This window comes from Lepidochelys olivacea (genome assembly GCF_965140295.1).
Source record: "Lepidochelys olivacea isolate rLepOli2 genome assembly, chromosome: 1".
NCBI classification, from domain to species: domain Eukaryota; kingdom Metazoa; phylum Chordata; order Testudines; family Cheloniidae; genus Lepidochelys; species Lepidochelys olivacea.
Genome location: NC_140411.1, coordinates 123,692,184 through 123,715,237, shown reverse-complemented (window position 1 = coordinate 123,715,237; position 23,054 = coordinate 123,692,184). Strand labels below are relative to the sequence as shown.

Sequence of the window (23,054 nt, the reverse complement as noted above, 5' to 3'; positions counted from 1 at the left end):
GTGGTAAATATCTGCTTTCCTAGATTTTTTTTATTATTATTTTTAATTGAAAAACACCAAGACTGAATTTTTTTGCCTGAAAACTAAGAAATGGTATTATTTGGCCAAACATTTTTCAGGTTTCTGGCCAAAAAATGTTTGAGTTATGACATTAGTTTAGTGTGGAAGAGTCTCTGTAGTGGTTTATTTTACAAATAATCTTTCAGAATGCGAGAAGTTTCACAACAAAAAGGAAAATAAAACATTGAACAAGACAGATTTTTTTAAAATTAACAGTGTATACCATGATATTTCACAAATCAATTAAACACAATAATTAAGCAAAGCTTTTGTCAGAATGTGGTTTCAATCAGATTAGTTTTAAAGGCCAGGAAAAGTAGTAATCATCACATGATCCATACAACTGAAAGGGCTTAAGCCTTCTTTTACCACTACAATAATAATTCATAATTATTAATTCGGCAGCCCAATATTTACATTTCTTTCTTTATTTACAGAATATTTAATTCTATATCTGAATGAGCAGAGACCTTCCAGAAATGTATTCGTAAAAACCATAACAATAAGAATGTCTAGAAAAGAACAATATGCCCTCACTAGTTAAGTCTATAGGCCTGGGTACACAAAAGGGGTTAGGCATCTAAATTCCTATTTTAGGCATCAAACTTTCAGTTTTGGGATCACTGACCTGTAGGAAGCTAAACTCACTTGGCCTCTATGTTCATATAAAAGAAGTAAAGTAAAACAAAACAGTTTGGAGCAGGGGAGGACTTCATAACTTTCAGACCATGGGTTAGGGTACTCAAATGGGATGTGGGAAGACCCCACTTCAAGTCCCACCTCCGCTTGAGGGGAAAGAGGAGATTTAAATTAGGATCTGTCACTTCTCAGGTGAGTGTCCTCACCATAGGGCTCCAAGATATTCTGGTATGGGGTCCTTTGTAATCTCTCCGGTTGAAGTTGTTGCACTCTGGATAACTACTTGAAGCATCATTTGGACTGGAGAATGAGCGAGCGAGCGAGCGAGAGCTCAAGCATGAAAATTACTCTTATAGGTTGGTAGTTAGGGAACTCACCTGGGATTTTGGAGACCAGGGCTCAGTCTACCTGCTCCAGTTGCTCTTTAATTATTTATCCAGAGTGTAACAGCTTCAACAGGATAGACTGAAGGAGCCTTCATATCAGAATAGCCCAAAGTCCAGCGGTTAGGGCACTCAGCTGAGCAGCGGCAGAGCCAAGTTTGAATCCTTTGTCCCCTTCAAGTGGAGGGTGGAGTTGAACTGGCAGTCCCCCATATCCCAGGTGAGTACCCTAACCACTGAGCTAAAATTATGAGGGAGCTTGCCATCTTCCTCTCAGCTTCCTGATGAAACAGCATAGGCACCTAACCAAGAGGGGGTTAAGCACACACCCCAGCTGCCTGCCTAGCACACTGGTTTTTGTGAATTGCAGGCTAAGGTCCTTATCTCTCCCCATTCATTGTAGGTGCCTAACCTGGACTTTGTGGATCCCAGTGATTTTCTAGTATCTAACTCCTATTGTGATTATCAAAATGGTCTGTTCTGGCCTTGAAATCCAGTATATTGTGCTTTCTAATATATATCCTAATAAACCATTAGTCATCTGGTAATTATTAAAGTAGATGTATATCAAAAGATAAAGTTTTACAATGTGAAAAATGAAAAGTAAAACCCATCTATTTAAATACAATCCACTTGTTTTTTTCAATATAATTTTTCCTTTTCTGTGCTGAACATTGTTACATCCTGATATTTGTGCTGAAAAGAACATGCTCCCGCATAATCCCTCTCTTGAATTTCCTTAAAAGTTTAATCCATTATTATAAAGACTCCCTTATTTATTCCCCATCCCAATACAGCAAAGAAAAAAACCAAAAGTCCTTCACTTCTGATCTTTCCTAAATGACTACGTTAATTTAGAATGCAATGTTCGTATATTCTATATCAATGTTTGCACAACTGAGGTCCCCATTCAATTTTAGCAGAAGAATTCCAATACCAAAAAGATAATTCATACTGCAATGATTTGTGGGGGATTTAGAGGGTAATTTTTTGCCAGGCAGATTATGGCATTGGATCCATGCTACATATTTGAGCAGTAGAGATCCTGTGAAGCTTTAAATACCCCCTCCTTAACGACTGAGTGCATGTTTGGAATTTGCTCTGTGTATGCTTCTAATTGAAATAAACTTGCTCCCCTTTTTACCTTAAATAGCTTCTCAGACTGACATTATTTGGGGGGACTCTTCCTCATGTCCTCACAATCCATAAAGGAAGTATCAAATAGCATACTAGACACTCTAAGGGATGATGTGCTCTCTCACTGATTTGCAATGATAGGATCACTGCTTTACTTGAAAGTAAGAGCAATACCTTACTGAAATCTGCCACCCCTTCTTGGTCCTGATATTGCCCTTTAGGAGTGGGGATGTGGGGGAAATGAGAATATCACTCAACCCGTCAGAATCCTTGCTACATCCATAGTTCAGCACCAGTCAGCACAACTACTGAGGGCAAAGTGCTACCCCAAAACAAGCTTCACATAAAATACTCAGATTCTGTAATCTGAAAATAGGTCATGTATGATTTCTGAGAAGTCTATGGGAGAATTCTTCATTATTCCTTCAGCCACATTCAAAAAATGACTAGTTAAAACATGATCCACATCATCGTTATTTGTCAGTGTCCTGAGCAGTATATGGTCAGTCAGAAGTTTAAGAGGATCTAGTCCTGCAGTATTTTGTGAATTTCCAGATGCTTTTACTGCAGTGAAAGAAAGTCAATCTGAACATAACAAGCCTCAGCATCAGTCATTGTCCTGGAACCATATGCACCAGACTTCAGTTGACCATCATGCCCTTGCAATAATACCTAACTTAATCCTGAGTTGCAGGCATCTGCTCTTAGAATGGCTGGCTTACTTACATCAAAAAAGATAAATGCTTATGACTTAAACAGAAGTTGTTTCACTCTATTGAATGACTGTTCTTGTGTTCTTCACCAGTGCTAAGTGCTTTCACTTTTCACTTCTTTCAGAGGGTATTATTTTCTGACAGGTTGACCACACATCTACCTAGACAGTGAATCATACTTAGGATTTCTTTCAATTTCAGAATGGATTCAGGAGGTTGCAAATACTTAATAGTTTCTTACTTTCTCAGCATCTGAGACTTTACATTATTCATTATATGAGGTACCAAAAATTCCTAGTTGTTTCCAGCCCAACAAGCTCTTTCACTTTGTACAGCATCAGACTTGTAGATTTTTATGTTTTCAAAAGACACTACACAGGTTTTTTAAATCATGTTCCTCTTCAGTACAGCGATGTACACAAAGTATTAGTTTATCTGTATAAATATCTAGCCTTTCCAGGTGCTTCAGTAGCTCTGCCATCTTCCTGTGAAAGATCTCAGATGCACTAGTAATGCCAGAAAGAGGTCTGTGGTGAGACTACTGTATAAAAGGAGTTAAAATTGTGGTTAACTTGACACTTTTTGGCTGTAGTGAAATTTGCCCCAAAACACCTGTGGCATCTAAAAGAGTAAATACTTGGGGGCACCTACTTTGGAAGATGTCATCCAGTGTGGGATAGAACAAATTTGTCTCTCTAGCCTGATCTTTCACTGAGATTCAGGTCACCAAATAGACAAAATTTTCCAATTTGATTAAGCATTGGAATCAAAAGTACACACCATTAACTGGACTCTGTAATTTCAATAGCACGCCATCTAATGATTTGGTCTATATGCTCTTTCACTTAATGGAGCACTGGAATTGAAATTCCACCTGTTCTTTGGCTGCGGCACCACCCATGACTTCCTAGAATTATCTGGGCAAAGGATATAAGAAAGATCAGTCTCATTGTCTTGTGATCTCACAACTCCTTCCACTTCTCTAGTGAAACAGAGGGCAATGAATTAGCCTATCTTCTTGCCTTTGTGGCATTCAGCCATCCACGCTGAGCAATCAGTAGCATGTGTATTTGGAATCTTGCTTTTTTATTTGGGATGGTTTACTATTCTGTGATAAATCCTTGCCCCAGAAGGAATGAGATTTAAATGCCTTAAAGTCAGTTTATGACATCTTGATTGCCAGGTTTCATATAAGTTCAGAATTATGAGCAGTTGATTCTTCGAAGTCCGGTCATGTTCTAATGGCAAGTTCAGATATTTATTTAAGAGCCCAATGACACATTTGTCCCTGATGCCTTCATGATTACTTTTTCCAAACACACAACTGTCTGCTACTCTAATTCATACAAATGCTTTATTTTGTGTATGTGATTCCAAAAATATCTTAGAGAGTGTACAGTCATCTTTAATTCTAATAGTAAAGTAAACATTACTAAGTACTGAATACACCTTTGCCAGATTTGGAGATGAACCAACTGAAAGGAGGAGAGTTTTCCAAAGGAAGATACAACGTTGTTTTTTTTTTTAACTGTACTTCTCTTTTATTATTGTAAAATTTAAGGTCATATTCGCACCCTATCTTTCTAAATTGCTTCCACTGTATTTTTAATCAATGTATTTAGAATGTTTTATAGTTATTCTTTGCATTTACACTGCAATGCTTTCTATGGAAACCAGATCATTTGTGCAGAAGCGGAGGTCTAGCTTTGAAAATAACTATGAGAAACAGTAGTCGACTTGCTTCACCTGCCTTGATTTTGCACTACAGAAAACAGAAAAATCAGCAAAACAATGGGTGAAAAGTTCCGTGATTATTACAAATGTCTCCAAACAGAGATTAATCTTTCCTTTTTCTTGTCTGGATTCCCTGGTGAAGATTAATACCGATTAAAAGGCCTAGCTTCCTGTGTATTCTCCACTTCAAGCCAAATACTGCCACTGATCTGAAGTCAATAGGAATTGTGTGAAAAGTGTGAGGAAGGAATATGGCCTTTAATGTGTTGGGCACAATGTTTTGCAACATGTGAATGCCTCACTTTGCAGTAGTTTTACCCTTCTGTAAAGCTATCGGGGGGAAAAGTAATATATATTTAGTATAAATCCAGTACATTTTACTTTTGATAGTGAAGGGCTAGACGCACTGTGATGCTGGAAAGTATGAAGAATGGACATCATGCAGGGGTGATTAAATTCAGATTAGATACTCATTTCACAGCACAGGTTTACACACTTCCTCATGCGTGTTCAGATTTATTAGTGCACAATTTGCTCATCACTTTCATGGGCACAACTCCGTTAACTTCATCAGGACAGATACACAGGCAGCAATAATTTCTGGAACACCCCAGGAGAAATCTAGAATGTTTATCACGTAGAGTTTGGCTGATTGTGACACTGACATGCTGCTTGCCTTTCAGAACATTCCTTCTGCTGCCATGATCACCATATAACTGTTGGGAGAATTGGGCTCCAAGTTTGCATCAAATTTCCTACCTGCTCCCACCTTGATTTCCCCAAACTATTACTATTTGTCTCAGCCTCTCAAGTCAACGCTCTTCATTTTCCTCTCTCTGCTGCGCATATGGGCCTGTTGCGTGAAGTGATTAGAGATGAAAGGAAGATAATAAATGTGACAAGGGTCATGCTAAAGGACACAGTCAACCTGAAAATCTTATTACAAGCTGAATATTTTGCTTGAAAAATTGTTGTAACACCAAAAAAATTGTAACTGAAAGAGTGGGGGAGAATCCCTTTTTTGGGAATTTTTTAACTTTGTGATTCTGACAGAATTGTTTGTGTAATCAGTTTCTTTTATTTCTTTATTACTGATGGCCAGTTATACTTCACGCTCTTGTATAAGACAGGATAACATCACGCACATGTACTGCAACAGGGAAGCTCACAAGCCATTCTTCTTCAGCCGGCCTCTGGGGAGAACTCACTTGCAGGTTCTCCAACCCATGAAAAAGGGTGTTTCTTAGTAATAGCAGCAGCAAAGCTGAAACTGTTCACATGCCTGTCTGCTGCCTCTCCAGAGAGGAAAGGGAAGAAGAGTCAGCCCAGATATGTTTGGTGATGTCATGCTCAGGTCTGCCTTAAAGACCTTCCTAAATATAAGTAGGAGAGCTAAAGCCTGTGACAGTGGTAACTGTGTAGGAGACAGGGTGGGGTCAGGGGAATTCTGTCATTGAGTGACAGGAGAGCCAAGTTAAATGTCAGCAAAAGAAATGTTCCAAAAGACAAGCAGCATGTCAGTGTCACAATCAGTTAAACTTTACATGGTAAATATTCTAGATTTGTTCTGGGGTGTTCCAGAAATGCTTGCTGCTGCTGTGTGTGTTTTGCTCAGGGAGGATACCCCTGTCATGCAAGCAGAAGCTTACTTTTCAGAGGGGTAATGAACAAGCCTTATTCATAGCTGACTAACTGTGGCAGTAACATGCTATTTGTCTTTCAAATCGCTCTTTCTTCTGACATTCAACTTGGCTCTGATGTCACTCGGTGACAAAAAAAAACCCCACCTCCGAGCCCAGACAGTGGCTATGTCTGTCACCGCTGTCACAGGCACTAGATAGAGAGGCTGATGAAATCCAGAAATAGACTACTCTGATATGGCCATGCTACTGGCAATCAAGCAGGTTGTTGGCATGGTCTTTTTTTCTTGTTAGGGGGAGGAGATGGGTGGTTTATAAATGCTTTCCTTGCCTGCAGCAACAGCTGCAAAACAAACATTTCTTTATCCAAATTACTAAACATCTTGCAGGGAGGAGCATCCACTTCCAAAATTTTTTAGAGTCTGTTCTTAGAAAAGTTGCATGTCTTAGGTATGCAGGACATGGCAGTTTGTAGTTAGCATGCTCAAAATTATGGTATCTTTGATACCATGTTCATAAGCTCTTTGAGAAAAATCAGTTAGATGACAGATGATTAGATCCCCTTTCAATAGTTTGAAATAAAAATTTCAGGTGATGTTGCAATTCTACCAACAGATGCATGACCAGAAAGATTTGAATACAAGTAATTCACTAAAAGAAACCATCAGAATAGTCCAGTTCTGAGTGATGAAAAAATGGTGTCACTGTGTTTTAGTAAATTACTAGAAACCTAGGCAGAAAACTGAATTAAATCACAAATAAATTAGATTGGTGGTATCCATATCTACAAATAAAGAGGATGGTTAGTCCCTATTCACCCATTCACTATTTTTAAAATGTTTAACTGTGAGGCATTTTATAAGGCAGCTACAATTAAATACACAAATATAGAAAATGTAAGGACATTTTTAAAAACTTGAAATGATTTCTGTCAGAAGTTGGAGACAACTGTACTTAAACAATAACTACAGCAATGATGCCAGTTGCTCCTTCTAGTTTGCAGTGGCAATTGATAGTTAATTAAACAGCACATTAGCAACACTGAAAAGCATGGAGAAACAAAACAAAACAAACTCAGTGTAATGGGGAGATGATCAAGTACAGCCCTGAGATAAGTAGGAGCACCTCCCACTGAAGTTGATAGTATTATTATAAAATTATTATAATGATGCCCAAAATATGCTAGCCACATCACAATTATATTATAAATACAGTGCCTTGCCCCAGAGAGTTGTCAATCCATTCTAAAGGAGATAAGGAACAGGGAAAGGAAAAGAACACATTTTCGTATCCTTCCTCTTTTTCCACTTTGTTTAGCCACCTTACCTAGTTTTTGTTCACCCAAGCTCATATTTGAAGTATATACAGGTAAGACCTGGCCATTTGTTCCCTTTCCTGTCATTCCCCAGTAGAAGTTCTTATCACCTCTCTCTCTGCAATTTGCCACCCTCATAGCTTCAGTTTTCTTACCAGATACGACTCACCACAACCCTCCAAAGAGCTCTCAGTCCCATTAACAGCTCACTGAAGGGGATTCTGCTGAGGATAGAGGGCTTTGAGCAATCACTGAGACACAGGTCCTCAAAGGTATTTAGGGACCTAACTCCCATTGAAATCGACCCCTTTGAGAATCTGGGCTTGAAGCTTTGAGATTGTGCTCTGCACTGATGCTCTGTCTTTCCTATATATCCAGCTGTTTAATTAGGTTCTTCTTCTAATGGAGCCCATCGCTATAGTAAATTCCCCCTCCCCCCAAACAAGTGAGAGTGTGAAGTTTCCACCCTTCTTACCTCAAGGAAGTTGCAAATATTTAGTTAATTATTTCCTCTTTCTCCTCCCTCTACTCCTATTATTTCTTTTCTACACTCACACTATTTTCTCTTCTTGTTTTCATCTTGTTTTCCTCCTCCTTTTTCTGCTGTCTTCAGGGCATGATTTGGCTGCTGTGACAGCTCAGGAAGAAGAGGAGATGGTTCTTTTAGACTATCATGGCTGTGCTACAGGATAATGAAATCTTTCTGTTGGAGTTTATTTATCTCCAATCATGTTCTCTACCAGCTACATACACTTTGTGTTCCTTCCTTCCTGCTTTGCCCAAAGAGATCAGAGAACTATGGAAATTAGCAATGGTAAAGAGATGAAGGGTGCATTTAAACAATCAGGCTGAAGGTGGTAGCCAAATTGCCCAGTCTTTAGTAAGCCTTTATTAAGTTTTCCATTAGGGATGCTCTGGAATTTGGCTCATTTGTCCCCACTTCATGAAATAAGTTGAGTTTTCAGTTTGACATCAGGCAGTCACTACTCTTATTGTAGATGCTTGCACTGATCATTACACATAGCCCCATATCTATTTTGTAAAGTCACTGTTTCCAATATCATAAACCAATCTTTTTGTGGAACCATGTACTATAAATTTCATAAGAGACCCAACAGAGAACTGTTCCTGCTTCATCATCACAGCTTTGTCCTCTAGCTTTATGTTCACAAAGCTATTTTGCTTTTGAATTACTTTAGTGTCACGAGTGACACATCTTTGCCAAATGTTTGCTTTTTCCAAACTTGGAATTATACCTATTATGTTAGACACTTTTGTGTTGGTTTGTAAATGTTTCCACATATTAGAAACAAATCTAGTCTCATTTATTTATCCTGCATTCTGCCTTTGATTTGATATACATTTTTAATTAAAGTGTTTTTGATTCATGGGTTTGTTTTTTTTTTTTTACACAGCTCTTAACAGTTTTGTTTGGAAAGCAATTTTTAGTAGCCCTGTATATACTAACTGTTTTTGCCCATAACCTTGCAGGTTACCAGAAATACCACAAATAATTCTCTCTCCTTTAGTTCATCTGTTAGCTGTCCAAAGTCCTATGACTTAGATTTCTTCCTTAGGTCTTTAACATAATGATATATGGTATCACCTTGCAGCTGGGTTTTTGTAAATCAAATGTGCTTTTCCCAAATGGCAATCTTGTTTGGATCACAGTACTTAGGACATTTGAATGTCTGAATGACATATCTAGCAGATGTTAGTCCCCTTCATGCTCTCACTGGCATGTATTGTAGATTAAAGCCTCTGGTTCTGCCACACACATGTAGCAGCGAGAAGCTTTTACCCTGTCCAGTTTCTGTGAAATATCACTTCAGAAAAATATGTAGAAGTGTTGCAACTACTTCTTCCAGTTCAGGTTTATTTCCAGACTGGTGCATTCAGGCATTTCCCCCCTCCATTTTATCAGATATTTACTTTTTTCCTTTCATCAGCAAGGTAAGAGGCTGAATTTTATTCCCTGGCCCAAATCATGTTTACTTGTTATACTAAACATAATTATTTCATAGTTATCTTGTGCTCCGCCATCTTTGTTCGGTGCAACTAAAATACAAACATAACAATTCACCCCGTTTCATAACAAAGGTCAGGATCCTCTAACCCCAAAAATTACTGTTAAAGCATTGTCTGCTTTGTGGGAATAGCATGGCTACTCAACCTTATTTCTGCACATTCTGGGAGGCGTGGCATACAGATTAGCCTAATAGGATGAATAGGCCAGCAGTGATTTTATAGGGCATGTCTACACTGCATCTGGGAGTAAACCCTCCCAGCCTGGGCCAACAGAATCATACTAGCACTCTAAAAATAGTTGTGTTGATGTTGTGACTTGGGCTGGAGATTTGGCTATCAACCCCCCTGGCTTCAGAGCCCAAGCTCCAGCTGGAACACAGCTGTTTTTAGAATGCTAGTATGAGGCTTGCTAGCACAAGTCTATGGACCCAGACTGGGAGGCTCACACCTACATGCAATATAGACATGCCCATAGAGTTATCTTCCCATGTTTCAATCATACAGGCCAAGGTGGGGGTCTCATTGACTATGAGGCTGTGGATGGAAGTGTTGTGGAAGGAGGACATGTGGTATGAAGCAGGACTTTGGGGGCCTGCTGGCACACACTCTCCTTGCTGCTCTGTCCTTCTGCCCAGTGGGGAGTAGAGGTCTTAAGGACCACCCCTGGCTGGTGATCAGTGAGGTTCTAGCCCTGTGTCACTGGAGGCATGGGGAAGACTCCGTTGAGGGTGTGCTGCCCCATAGTCCAAAGTGCAGTGTGGGCACTCAGCTGGCTAACTAACTAGATCTGGATGATTTTCTTTCCTCACGTAATGCCACTTCGGGTCAACCAAAACATTTCACAACTTTGTGTAGAATTTGGTGCCTTGTTTCAGTCTTACAAAAACAAAACAAATCAAACATTTGGAAATGTTGAAATGGTTTATTTTCATGTACCCAAAACACTTCAATTTTCCAGGCTAGAATCAGACATCATTCACAAAACCACTGGACAAGGTGCCTCCCCCTTATACCCAATAACCCATCTCTTAGGCCCACATTTGGAATGTGGGACACCCAGGTCTGAATCTCCATGCTAGAGCAGTGACTTGATACAAGGTCGCTCTTGTCACAGGTGACTGTCTGAGCCATCAGGCTATTGATTATTCTGTGAGGTGAGGGAATGCTTTCATTCTTTCCTGGTGAAACTGTTCCATTTTGTATAAAATACCTGAATAGTTATTGCACCAGAGAGTGACCAGTAACTCTATAGCCTGATGGTGAAGTTACTCATCTGCATGGGAGGAGACCTGTGCTCAAGTCCTTGCTCCAGAGTGTTGATATAAACCAGGGTCTCTCCCATCCCAGATGAGTGATCCAACCACTGGGCTAGTGAGTAACAGGGGAGACACTTCTGGTTTTATGAATGTAGCCCTTCATTTCCTTTCCTTTTTATAAAAGTGACTTAAATGAAATGTCATTTTCTGACTTATCCAATTGCAATTCTTTAAAATTAATTTTGGTTTGATTCAAGGCATTTCCCCCCTTAGAACTGCCAATGAACTGGGGAAAAAAATCAATTGTTGGCCCAGCTCCACAGCTAACATTCTCCTCCCTGTTTCCTGCAGTTGGATAAAAACTTATTCTGGAGCAGATTTATGCCTGGTATATCTAACATGGCTCTTGCTGAAAACTGAAGGAATACAGGTCAGAAAAAAAGTCTAAGTATTTGATTGTTAAAATATAAATTCAATGCTTCTTTAAATAGAAAAGTGTGTCTTTTTAGCAAATTGAAGTGTGTGTTAGTTGCATTAACTAAAATTGAAAGAGAAAATAGACTATATCTTCAGTTTGCTATTGGTTATCAGAGCACATTGTTCTAAATTATGGATTCTCCCATGTTTGTTTGTTTTAAGAGATGAATTCTGTATCAGCTTTGCTTTCCACAGGGTTCCAGGGTGGATCTTTAGCCACATCACAAGATTTTACCTGAGATCTACAGTCTCTGAGCAGCTGCATAACTGAGCATCCCAGGCAGATGTAGCTGATGCCAATCTTTGAACAGTTTCTGCATAAATGATGAATCTTAAATCAATTCTGCGAGAGAGACTGGAAGCTAACCTAATACAGTAAAAGCTTTATCATCTGGCACTTTACCAACCAGAAAGCTCTATAAACCAACATTTCTGATCTTCATTGAAAGTCCGGTTTAGAGTCCGGTTGGTGCAGGGCCAGCAGGCTCCTTACCTGGCTCTGCGTGGCTCCCCAGAAGCGGGGACATGTCCCTGCAGCTCTTAGGTGGAAGAACGGCCACGAGGGGCTGTGGGATTGGGGCACAGGAGGGAACCATGTCCAATGAGAGCTGCGTGCAGAGCTGCCTAGCCGTGCCTCCACCTAGAAGCAGCAGGGACATGTCACTGCTTCTGGGGAGCGGCCGCAGGTGAGCACCTCCTGGATCCAGCACCCTGAACCCCCTCCAGTGCTCCAACCCTGAGCCCCCAGCCCCCTCCCGCACCCAAACTCCCTCCCTCTTAGTTAACTGGAATTTTTCACTTACCACACCCCCCCATTCACCCAGCGTGCTGGAGAAAAAAGCTTTTACTGTAAAACCAGAGAGACAAGGTAGGTGAGAGAATATCTTTTATTGGACCAACTTCTGTTGGAGGAAAGTACACAGAGCTCATCTTCAGGCCTATGGAAGGAAATCAAAATGTCTGAGGGCTGGCCTACACCTAGAAGTTATTTCAACCTAGCTACAGCACTTAGGGTTGTGAAAAATGTATACCCCCCCAAGAAATGTAGTTAAGCCAACCTAAACCTGAGTGTAGAGAGCTCTGAGTCAGCAGAAGACTATTTCCATCATCTTAGCTACTGACTCTCAAAAAGGCAGAATTACTACAGTGATGGAAGATTGCCTTCCCCTGTAAGTACATGTTTAGGATATTCCTGATGCTGTAGCCAAGGTATGTCTACATTAGCTGCACCACTGATATTTCTAATGTAGACATACTTTGAGCTAAATATAAGTTGTGACAGATTGTTAAGCATAAGGGGTAATACATGTTGTATGAGGCCACTTGAAACGGAATGGGCAACAAAGGTTAGATTGTTATGCAAGTGGAGTTTGAAATGGGCAATTAATGGTTAGCAGGAAAGTGCACGTTACATGAAACTAGTGTCCCTGTTCAGTCCATTAATTTAAGTTCTCAGGCTTGCCTTTTGAAGGTGTTGTGGAGGTTTCCTTTGAGGAGGAGTACTGAAAGATCAAATAAGGAGTGATCACTTTGTAAAAAGTGTTCCCCTGGGGTGATATGGTGTTTTTGTCTTTTATCATTTTTTTGGGTGAGTTCATTCAAGAGCTCATTCAGGGCTCATTATAACAATCTGTAACACACACCTGCCCCCTCAGCCTTGGTAGCCCACGTATGTATAACAATCTAATCCTTATTGTCCATTCCACATCAAGTGGCCTCCTAAAACTTGCATTACCCCTTATATTTAACAATATGTCCCAACTTGTGTTTAGCTCAGACACTCTGATTTCCTTCCCCAGACCTGAAGAAGAGCTCTGAGTAGCTTGAAAGATTGGACCTTCTACTAATAGAAGTTGGTCCAATAAAAGATATTGCCTCACCTACCTTGTCTCTCTCATGTCCTGGGACCGACACCAGTACAGCAACACTGCAAATATAAGAAAACCAGAACAGACTAAATGAAATCTTGGATGAATTAGAGCATAACTGGTGTTTAGACAAAGTAGTTTTAGGTAAACTAGAAAACAAAGCTATAAAAAAAGTCAAAGCAGGACACAAAAACCAGAACCTATTATAGGAACAAATTTCAGACTCACAGTTCTTTGGCTTGGTCATATTCTGTACATATTAATAAAAAATCCCTAACACTTAACATGTTTTCATATGCAATGGAAATATTTTTTTGCTAAGAAACAATTCTATTTTTAGCCACTTTAATGGCAAGAACTTAACTGTATCTTCAATCTATGCCCCTCAGACAAAATCCCAAAGAGACAAACAGACAGGCACAGACAACACTGCTCAAATCGATCCATTACTCAGTTATACATAAGGCAGAGGAAATGTGCTCTTGCTTGCCTGAAGTCACACAATCAATAGGAAAAGATTTTGGTAGAAACTAAAGAGCTCCAGGAACATAAGCAACTAAAAATGAAATAGTTTAGGAAAGGAGGCAAATCTTCCTGGGAAGTCCCTTTACTCCATGCTGGCAAATGGATAGTACATCTGTAAAGGAGGTAGTTCATCCTCCCCATATGAATGATCTTAGTTCCAAGGATTTTTAAATACTTATTTTGTGGCCAGTACATAAAGAAAGACAACAGAAACTGAAGTTTATACTCTACCTCTAATTAATTTACAGTATAAATGCACTGTAATCATTCTAAAACTATATATATGTATTAAATAAGCAAGACTAAAGGGGGAATAAAACTTTAAGCATTAAATTACTTGCGGTTATATGAATTAGTCATAATTACAGATATAAAAAAATAGGACCATACTGCAATCATAATTTAAATACACAGTAACTTCCGTAACCGTGTTATGAAGTGTATCCAAAAATATCAGTGATGAGTCTAAACACAAACAAATGGATTCCATATTCTCATACAAAATTTTGATTAAGGCACAATTCAATATCATATTATACTGTAAAGAACAAATATTAATGGGTTTGAAAGAAAATCTTAAAAAAAATAGGAAATTCGCAGTGAACCTTTTAACTTTCGTCTTAATATTGCCCCATATCCCTGCCTACTCTCCACTTATAGGCCAGATATCCTCTTAAAACCTGCCCATCTTTCCCCTTCTACAATAGTTTTCCAATACTGGATTATAGTGGATATTGTATCTAAAGTGATGTCCCAATTTCAAACGAAGTTACACGTTCAACTGACATAGCCCACAGAACTCATAACGAGCATGACCCCTACTTTTCAGGCCCAGCAGAAAGTAGAAATCTATAACATATCTTCAAATCATTGTGAAATACATTTCAAACTCCACAGAAGCTCCTTCAGTGTAGCCTGACGGGCTCACAGAATCCCTTCTAAAATGTGCCATACTCAGCTGACATAGTACTAATGGAGGATATAGCAACTTTCATAAGTTCAGCTGAAGATACATAAGATCAGTAGGCAAACCATTTTTGATGTACAGTACAAGTGGATAACTAATGACAAAGTTTGTACAAAACTGATTATAACTGCACCTTTTTTTCCAAATTCCAGTTTTCAGTCCCATTTCTGGAGTCAATATGCCCCAAGTTTGCTTCCCACCCATCCGACCACTTAGTATACCTTTTTCTTGGTGATGCCTTTAGCACACCTTTTTCTGGTGGTGCTATTTCCTCCAGCATCCCTTCCAGCATACCTTTCACTTACATAGGCTATCCTCACACCAACTCAGTTGGCAGGGGTTGTATTTTATAGTGCCATGAGGTATGTCTACACTAGAGATGGAAGATGTACATTTCAGCTTGAGGACTAGATGTCTGCACTAGATCTGATTGAGCTAGTGTGCTAAAAATAGAAGTGTAGCTATGGTGGTATGAGAGGTGGGAGGGGTACAAAAGAACAGCACAAACATGTAGGGACAAAATCAGAAACGCCAATGCACAAAATGAGTTAACCTATCAGGGGACATAAAAGGCAATAAGGAGGTTCTTTACATTAGGAGCAAGAGAAAGATGAAGGAAAGTATAGGTCCTCTACTTAGTGGGGAAGAAGAGCTAATACTTGATAACATCAAGAAGGCTGAGGTGTTGAATGACTATTTTGCTTCAGTCTTCACTAAAAAGGTTAATGGTGATCGGGTAATCAACACAATATTAACAACAAGGGAGGAACACAAGCCAAAATACAGAAAGAACAGGTTAAAGAATATTTAAATAAGTTAAATGTATTCAAGTTGGGAGGGCCTGATGAATTTCATCCTAGGATACTTAAGGAACTAGCTGACACACTCTTGGAACTGTTAGCTATTATCTTTGAGAACTCAGAGCAGGGATTGGCAACCTTTGGCATGTGGCCCGCCAGGGTAAGCCCCCGGAGGACCAGGCCGGTTTGTTTACCTGCCGCGTCTGCAGGTTCAGCCAATCGCAGCTCCCACTGGCCGCAGTTCGCCGTTCCAGGCCAATGGGGGCTATGGGAAGCGGCGGCCAGCACATCCCTCGCTGCTTCCCACAGCCCCCATTGGCCTGGAGTGGAGAACTGCGGACAGTGGGAGCTGTTATCGGCCGAACCTGCAGATGCAACAGGTAAACAAACTGGCCCGGTCCGGCCCTCCAGGGGGCTTACGCTGGCGGGCCATGGGTGAAAGGTTGCCGATCCCTACATAGAGGATAGTCTAGGTTCCAGAGGACTGGAGAAGGACAAACATAGTACCTTATCTTTAAAGTACCTATCTGCATAACTATAGACAAGTCAGCCTAACTTCGATAAATGAAAAGATAACGGAACAAATTATTAAACAATTAATTTGTAAACACCTAGAAGATAATTAGGGATGCAAGTAGGGTTCAAATAAAGTAACTGTGTAACCCAGTAGTGGGCAACCTGCGGCCCATGGGCCGCAAGCAGCCCGTCAGGGTAATCTGCTGGCAGACCATGAGACAGTGTTTACATTGACCGTCCGCAGGCAGATTTTACTTTTGTGAGCAGCTGTTATGAGGTTTATGAGCAAAATGGCTACAAATTTGTGAAGTAACCCTCCCATGACATTTCCCCCATCTTGAATTATGGCTAGTTTGGATTTGAGGTTGTGATTCAGGCTCATTTCTAGTAATTGATGGGTTTTTTTCTGGGGGAGGCCAGCAATTTCACCAGCACTTCACCCTTGAGACTTCTCAAATACCCTCATAAAAGTCCATTGCAGAAGAGGCTATTTCGGTCACAGTTGAATAAGTACATGCAGGGAGTAAGTCTACTGGCTTGTCTGTCTCATATAAAGAAACTCCTAAAGTAAATGAATAATAGTAAATATAACATTCTAGTCAATAGCATAAACACTGAAACAAATCACTTTGTTATCAGATTGAACATCCTGTCACTCAAAATAATGATGAAAAAAGCTATAAGTAATTCCTTGGGCATGCGTGTATTCCATAAGGAGTGAAAATCAAGTCCAAGTCTAAGCTTTTTTTCCTGGTCAGGCCAGGCAACCATTTAGTGGCTTCTAGGACAACTGGCATCTCAGACTCATTTGTCACCATTTTTTTGCAGCAATATATAACTTATATTGACTATCCCTGAAGTTCGGTAATGCACACAACTGGCTGAAAGGAGCCAGAGAAGTAATTTAATGTAGAGGGTGAGGTGGATATCTTCTGTTGCTCAGTGGTAAGTGAGGTTGGATATTCACAATAATTTTTTCCTTCAGGGAAAACATATTGGCCATCACAGCAATCAGGGTTTTTGTTTGTTTGAAGTGCAGGGCAGCAGCCTATCGACCATACAGCATGTATATATATATATATATATATATATATATATATATATATTTCTATATATACACACACACACACACTTCACTTGTCCAGACTGGGATATTTGCTTGTCATAGACTACCAATTACTAGGATTTTTCCTAGTCAGATATTCACTAATCCCAGTGTGGTTTCTCATCTCACTCCCTTTGCCTCCTCTTTTTTCTAATTGAGATATTTTAGCGTGTGTTTATATATAAAGTTTAATATAATGCACACATCTGGAGGGTCAGAAGTCTGGTTCAGCCTTCAGAAGAGCTATGGAAAATGGCATGTCCCAAATCTCAGGGTTATCATCACATTTAATTAAATGATTTTGATGTATAGTTGTGCTTTCCTCCTTATTTCATGCATTTTTGTAGTTTAGGTATTTCTGATTGTGACTATATCTGAACAGGCAACCCCTCAGTCTGAATGTCAGGACTCCTGCACCTCTTAAATTCTGAACTGATTGGATACTGCAGCGGAGAGATAGAGCCAAATTTGACCTCAGTTACACCAGTGTAAGTCTGGAGTAACTTCAGCAAAGTCACATTAGAACTCAGTAACTATGATGGTGGCCATTTTGATTAGCTAGTTTAGCACTAAAACAGAAACACACACAAGATTATGAACTGAGACCAAAATAGGACTTTAAAAAAAAATTGTTTTACCCCTTCCAAAATATTGGAAGAACAGAGACTTGAGTTTGACACAAAATAGCATTTTAAACCTTTTAAAAACAGGACACTTGCTCACAAAACTGAAACAGAAGAAAGATTATGGAATATATGGAGAATATGGCTTGTGCCTGAAACTGCCTTTAATAGTGATGCTTTCAGGACCTGAACCATTTAAGTTAATTGAAAGGCTCCCAGTGAGGTTAATAAGGGCCTGCAAAACATCCCACTGATTGCAGGTGCACCACTTTGTGGCTGAGTCTGGGAATTAGCTCTTGATCCATCGGGTGCCCTATTTTGTTGGTTGCCCTCTCTCTCTCTCTCTGTGCCTCAGGGTGCTCCCTCTTCATGACTCAGCCCTCTGGCCAGGTCACTACATAGTGTCCCTCCTTCTGGGGTAACAAAGTGCCACCAGGCAAGCTGTCTCGACATAGTCTCTGACAGTCTTCTGTTACAAGTTTAGGTCCCTCTTTCCCAGTGGCTGACAGGGGAAATGGGCCTTCCTGCTACTCCAGGTTCCATGCCAGGGACCCTATGAGCCAGCAGTCTAGGTCTACTGAGTTCCAGACTGTTATTATTTCCCTGAGCTCCTTCCCACCCCACCTCTCTATCTCCTTGCCTATCTCTGGGTTTACAACCCAAGATTCCTTTGCTCTTTCGCTACTTAACCCTTCTTGGCCTCTTGCCAGACACACTAGTCCAGGACAGAATCCCAGGGCTACCCTCTCCTTGGACGTCCTGCTTGTCCCTGCCCAACTCTCTTTCTTTCTAGAGAGTGACTGCAGGCCCCTTTCCTGAAGCTTCTTCCTGCTCTCACATCCTGTTTTATAATCTTGTTTCAGATCCCCCTGTCCCGCAACCTGGGCTTCAGCTGCAGTTAGGACCTATCAATCCCTGTCTTTCCTCCAGCTGCAGCATACAAGGTTAATTGGCCCTTTCTGGCCAACATTAATCTGCTCAGGGCTTGTGTGGGGGTGAACACCCCATTACAGGGCCAGATCCAGAGCCCATTTTATCTCATGCTACATATTAGCTTTGCCCACTAGGAGCAGTACATGTCATCCGAAAAAAGTGGCAATAAATCCTTTAGGGCATATTAGCATGTCTGTCTCTTGTTTGTACAACATGTGCTCATTAATCTGGAAGAAAAGTTCTGACATTTTTTTAAAATAATTATACACTGAAGCCAAACTTGTCAGCAAATGGGATGCTGTGAGAAAATGGAGAACTGATTAACCAGTGCTTTCAACTTTAAGCTATTTTAAGATTGTAGACTTGGCAGTGCCCTTTCTCCTTGGGCAACTGTCCTTGTTTAAGACACAGGTAGAAATGAAATTGTTGGTAATGCACTAGTCCTTTACTGAGCATTTAGCCACAACATAAAAATGCCTTACATTTTGGCACAATTGCCAGTGAGAAGGGGCTGTGGTAAAAAGGACTAAAATAAGAGGTAGAGGGACAAAGTGATACAGTCAGAATGACTTAACTGCTCATTTGCTTTGGTTTCATAGTGTGTCTCTCCCACTCATCCACCAATATTTTTTGGCATTGTTAGATCAGTGGTTCTCAATCTTTTCCACGCTGTGACCCCATTTTTTTTAACAAAAACATAAAAGACCCTCCTCCCATCTAGCCACAACAATGGAAGGGTGGGGTTAACTGACATGAACCTGGTCACAGCTTCTCCAGGGGTCATGACCTCCAGGTTGAGAATTCCTGAGTTAGAGTGTAAGATCTTTAGGGGAAGGGGCTCCTTTCACATATCTGTAAAATACCAAGAATCATTTTGATACTCTAACAATAATTAAGATATACCTCAGTGAAAGCCCCTGAGAGAAATGTAAATGTGTGCCCAGAAAAACCTCTTAGGCATAGGGCCATCCACTATTGCTACATAGACATTAATATTCACTCTAGATGTTTATCTCTCTAGCTGAGCACCTGCTTTGGTTTCTTTGCTGATTTTGTCCTTAATTTGTTCAGCATACAACACCTCAGTTCCTTTGTTTTCTGTTATCTTACCACACTAACATTCCATTATATTTATATCTTGGGGCAGTTTAGATGGATTTCACCTCTTATAAAGCTCCTGGCTACTTGTGAATGCAACCTTTAGCAATATTACTTTTCTAGTGGTGCATAAGCTGTACCTTAATTAGCATGCCAGTCAGTTTCACCTCAGGAAATCATTTCAGCATTTAACAGAGGACACCCAATTAAAATTCCTCTATAGAACTACATCATGTAAAAGTTAACACTGACAAATTAGCTATTCTTTTCATAGCAGCCCAGAACTTTTTTTGCTGTCCCTTGAGACGGGATTTCTTCTTTGTTGCACTTCCTTTAGAAAATGTCTTCAAAATGATCTTCTGGGAATGATTTTGGGTGTACATTTCTCCTTCCTTATTTGCTCACAAGACTAATAAATGGACTAGAGATATTTTTTAAAAGTATTGATGGTTATGGGTGTTTCAAAGAGACCACATCATAATATTTTGTGATGTTTCTAATGGCAGAGTTAAGAGAGTCTGGCAGTGATGAAGCAACCACTTCCCCGTCAGATTTCTAAGGGTACAGTTGTGGCTAGAGCAGAGTGAATCGTTAAGTGTTTCAATTTGGTGGCGAAGCTGAAAAATGAGGAAATCATCATTTGGGGTCAGTCCAAAATAGAAATGTTTTGGTTTTCACACTGCTACGAAAAAACAAACACTCCATTTCAGATCAAAGGAAATATTTTGTTTGAGCTGAAACGTGAAATGTTTTGCAGTATTTTGTACCCCTTTAAAAATTAAATCTAGCTAAACTTCTAAACAAAACACTGTTTTGAAACAAAAAGTTGAAAGGTTGTTTTGAAAAGGTAGAAACAAGACTTCTTTTTTTTTTAATTTCCTCCCTATTTGCAGGATTCAATCCAAATTGAGAACAAGTTTCAGTGGATCAAAAACTGCATTTTTGCTGAATAAACCATTAGTCCAAAAAAAATTCACTCAGCTCTAACTGTGGCTTTAGAACAAGGGGAAATGCAGAGTTGTGTTATTCCAGAGTTGTGTTACACTCTGGTTCTTAGTTCCACCCCTGGCTTCGGGGGGCTATTGGTGTTGGGGAGTAATCTATACCAGCCAGATACCTGTCATAGATTACTCCCTGTGGAATGTTGGCTCAACTATGCTGCTGGCATGTTGGGAGGCGGAGGGAAGACTTAATCCGATCCCCACCCACATGCACAGAACCAACAGTGACCCCCCAGTTGCTCTCCTCCACAGGCAGATACCTGCAATACAGGCAGTTCACACAGGGCAGTAAGGGGCTACGGAACACGAACTTTTGTAAAAATTCAGGTTTGGGACCTTAGAATGTGCCCAGTAAAGATAATCATGCAAATCGTATGCTCAACCCTTGTTTTCAGAAGCTCTAACAGGACTCACACTAAGAAACTCCCTGTCAATGCTTGGAGAATCTCTCACACCATTAAACACTACACTGTGATTATTAGACCCCAAACTGTAAATTAGAGAGATCCCTCTGATCACCTAAATACTAGAAAGTTTGAATAAGGTTAAATTCAGCAAAGACTTTTTCAGGTGAAAAGGTCTGTCCTTGTATGGAGCACACACTGCATTCTGATTGAGTCTTATTCAACTCCAGTCTACTTGTAAAAGCCATAAAGGCTTGTATGCTTAAATCCCTTCCCTAAAGAATGTTTCCTTGTTCTCTGTTTAGCTGTTCTACCATAGAGAATTACGTGGATGGTTTACTCTTTTGCCTCTGATAGCTTTAGAGGTGCAATAGAAAGGGAAAGCATTTGAAATTTGTCATCAAGCATCCTGATTTTATTTTCCATTTCACATCAAACCTCATAGTCAAAGGTGATAGTCGATTAAATGTCTTATTTCCCATCAGCTTATTTGACATCTGTGATCCTCTGCCATATTTGCTGAGAGATTCCTTTCCCATCTTTAATGCTGACCAATAAAATGTAATGGATATTGGATAGAACAATTTGAACTACTCATAAACTACTCATACAGTTTATCAGGTTCTAAGTTAACCTTTACACCATCAGAAAAAAGATCTGGTGAAAGCTGTGGACAGCTCAGATCTCTGTTCAATGTGCAGCGGCAGTCAAAAAATCAAACAAAATGTTTAAAAGAATGAGAATTGCACTGAAAATCTTATAACGCTATTATATAAATCAATGGTAAACCTTTAGTTGGAATACTATATTCATATCTGATCATCCTACCAAAACAATTAGAAATAGGAGTCCAGAGAGATGAGTGACAAGGATGATTGGATGCACAGAAATCCTCTATATGAAGAGAAATTGAAAGTTTTGGGAGTGTTTACTTTAGATAGGAGATGAATAAAATGGACCTGATAAAGGCACATGAAATAATAAATGATATAAAGAAGGTAGAGTGGGTACTTATATTCACCCTCTCTCTAAATATAAAAATCAGGGGTCATCTGATGACAATCAAAAGCAGCAAATTTTAAAATGATAAAAATATTTTTTGTGCAACACACATAGTCTGTGGAACTCATTGCCATAATTATGAAAGCCAAAAGCATAGCGGGATTCAAAAGAGGATTTGACATGTATATGTGTAACAGGGACATCCAGAGGTACATAGTAGGAATTAAAAGTTATGGAAGAGGGAGAAACCATCATGCTTCAATGTATAGACTGAGCTCTCATTGATGGCATTTAGGGAGAAAATTTCCCTATGGGTTGGTTACTCCTTCATTATCTATTGCAGATTTCCTTGCATGTTCCTCTGAAGCATCTGATAATGCCTGCTGCTGGAGATGGGATACTGGAGTAGATGAATCATCTGGTCTGGTTATTACCATGTTCTTTTCCTGCATAGAATTTGTTTTATTTGAGTCCTATACTTTGTCCTAGCATTAGGAATGAGCCAGACTAATTTCCTTCCTTAATTTAATAAGTAGAGTTAGAGGGCTGAGTGAACTCAATGGAGTTAGCACTTGAAATAGAAGCGAGCAGCTGAGCTCCTTTTGAGCATTCAGCCCTATGTCCTTTTCCAAAATAGCTTGGAGACAGCATTCTTCAAACTTTGCTGGCAACACATTTCTTGTTTTGTCTGGAGAAACAAACATATCTTCTTTTTCCATCAGGATGTCATCCTGCTATATTTCCGCTGAGCTCCCCATCTTTCATGATACTCAGACTACTACATTGTAAATTTATCCACTGCATAATAGCTTTATCAGATCGGACCAGAT

General features: G+C 39.8%; 1 protein-coding gene across 1 annotated transcript in view; it reads right to left on the bottom strand.

The window, feature by feature from the left end:
• The window catches only part of GABRG3 (gamma-aminobutyric acid type A receptor subunit gamma3), a 530,598-nt gene that overhangs the window by 83,028 nt on the left and 424,516 nt on the right, over nt 1-23,054 (bottom strand). The window lies entirely within an intron of this gene.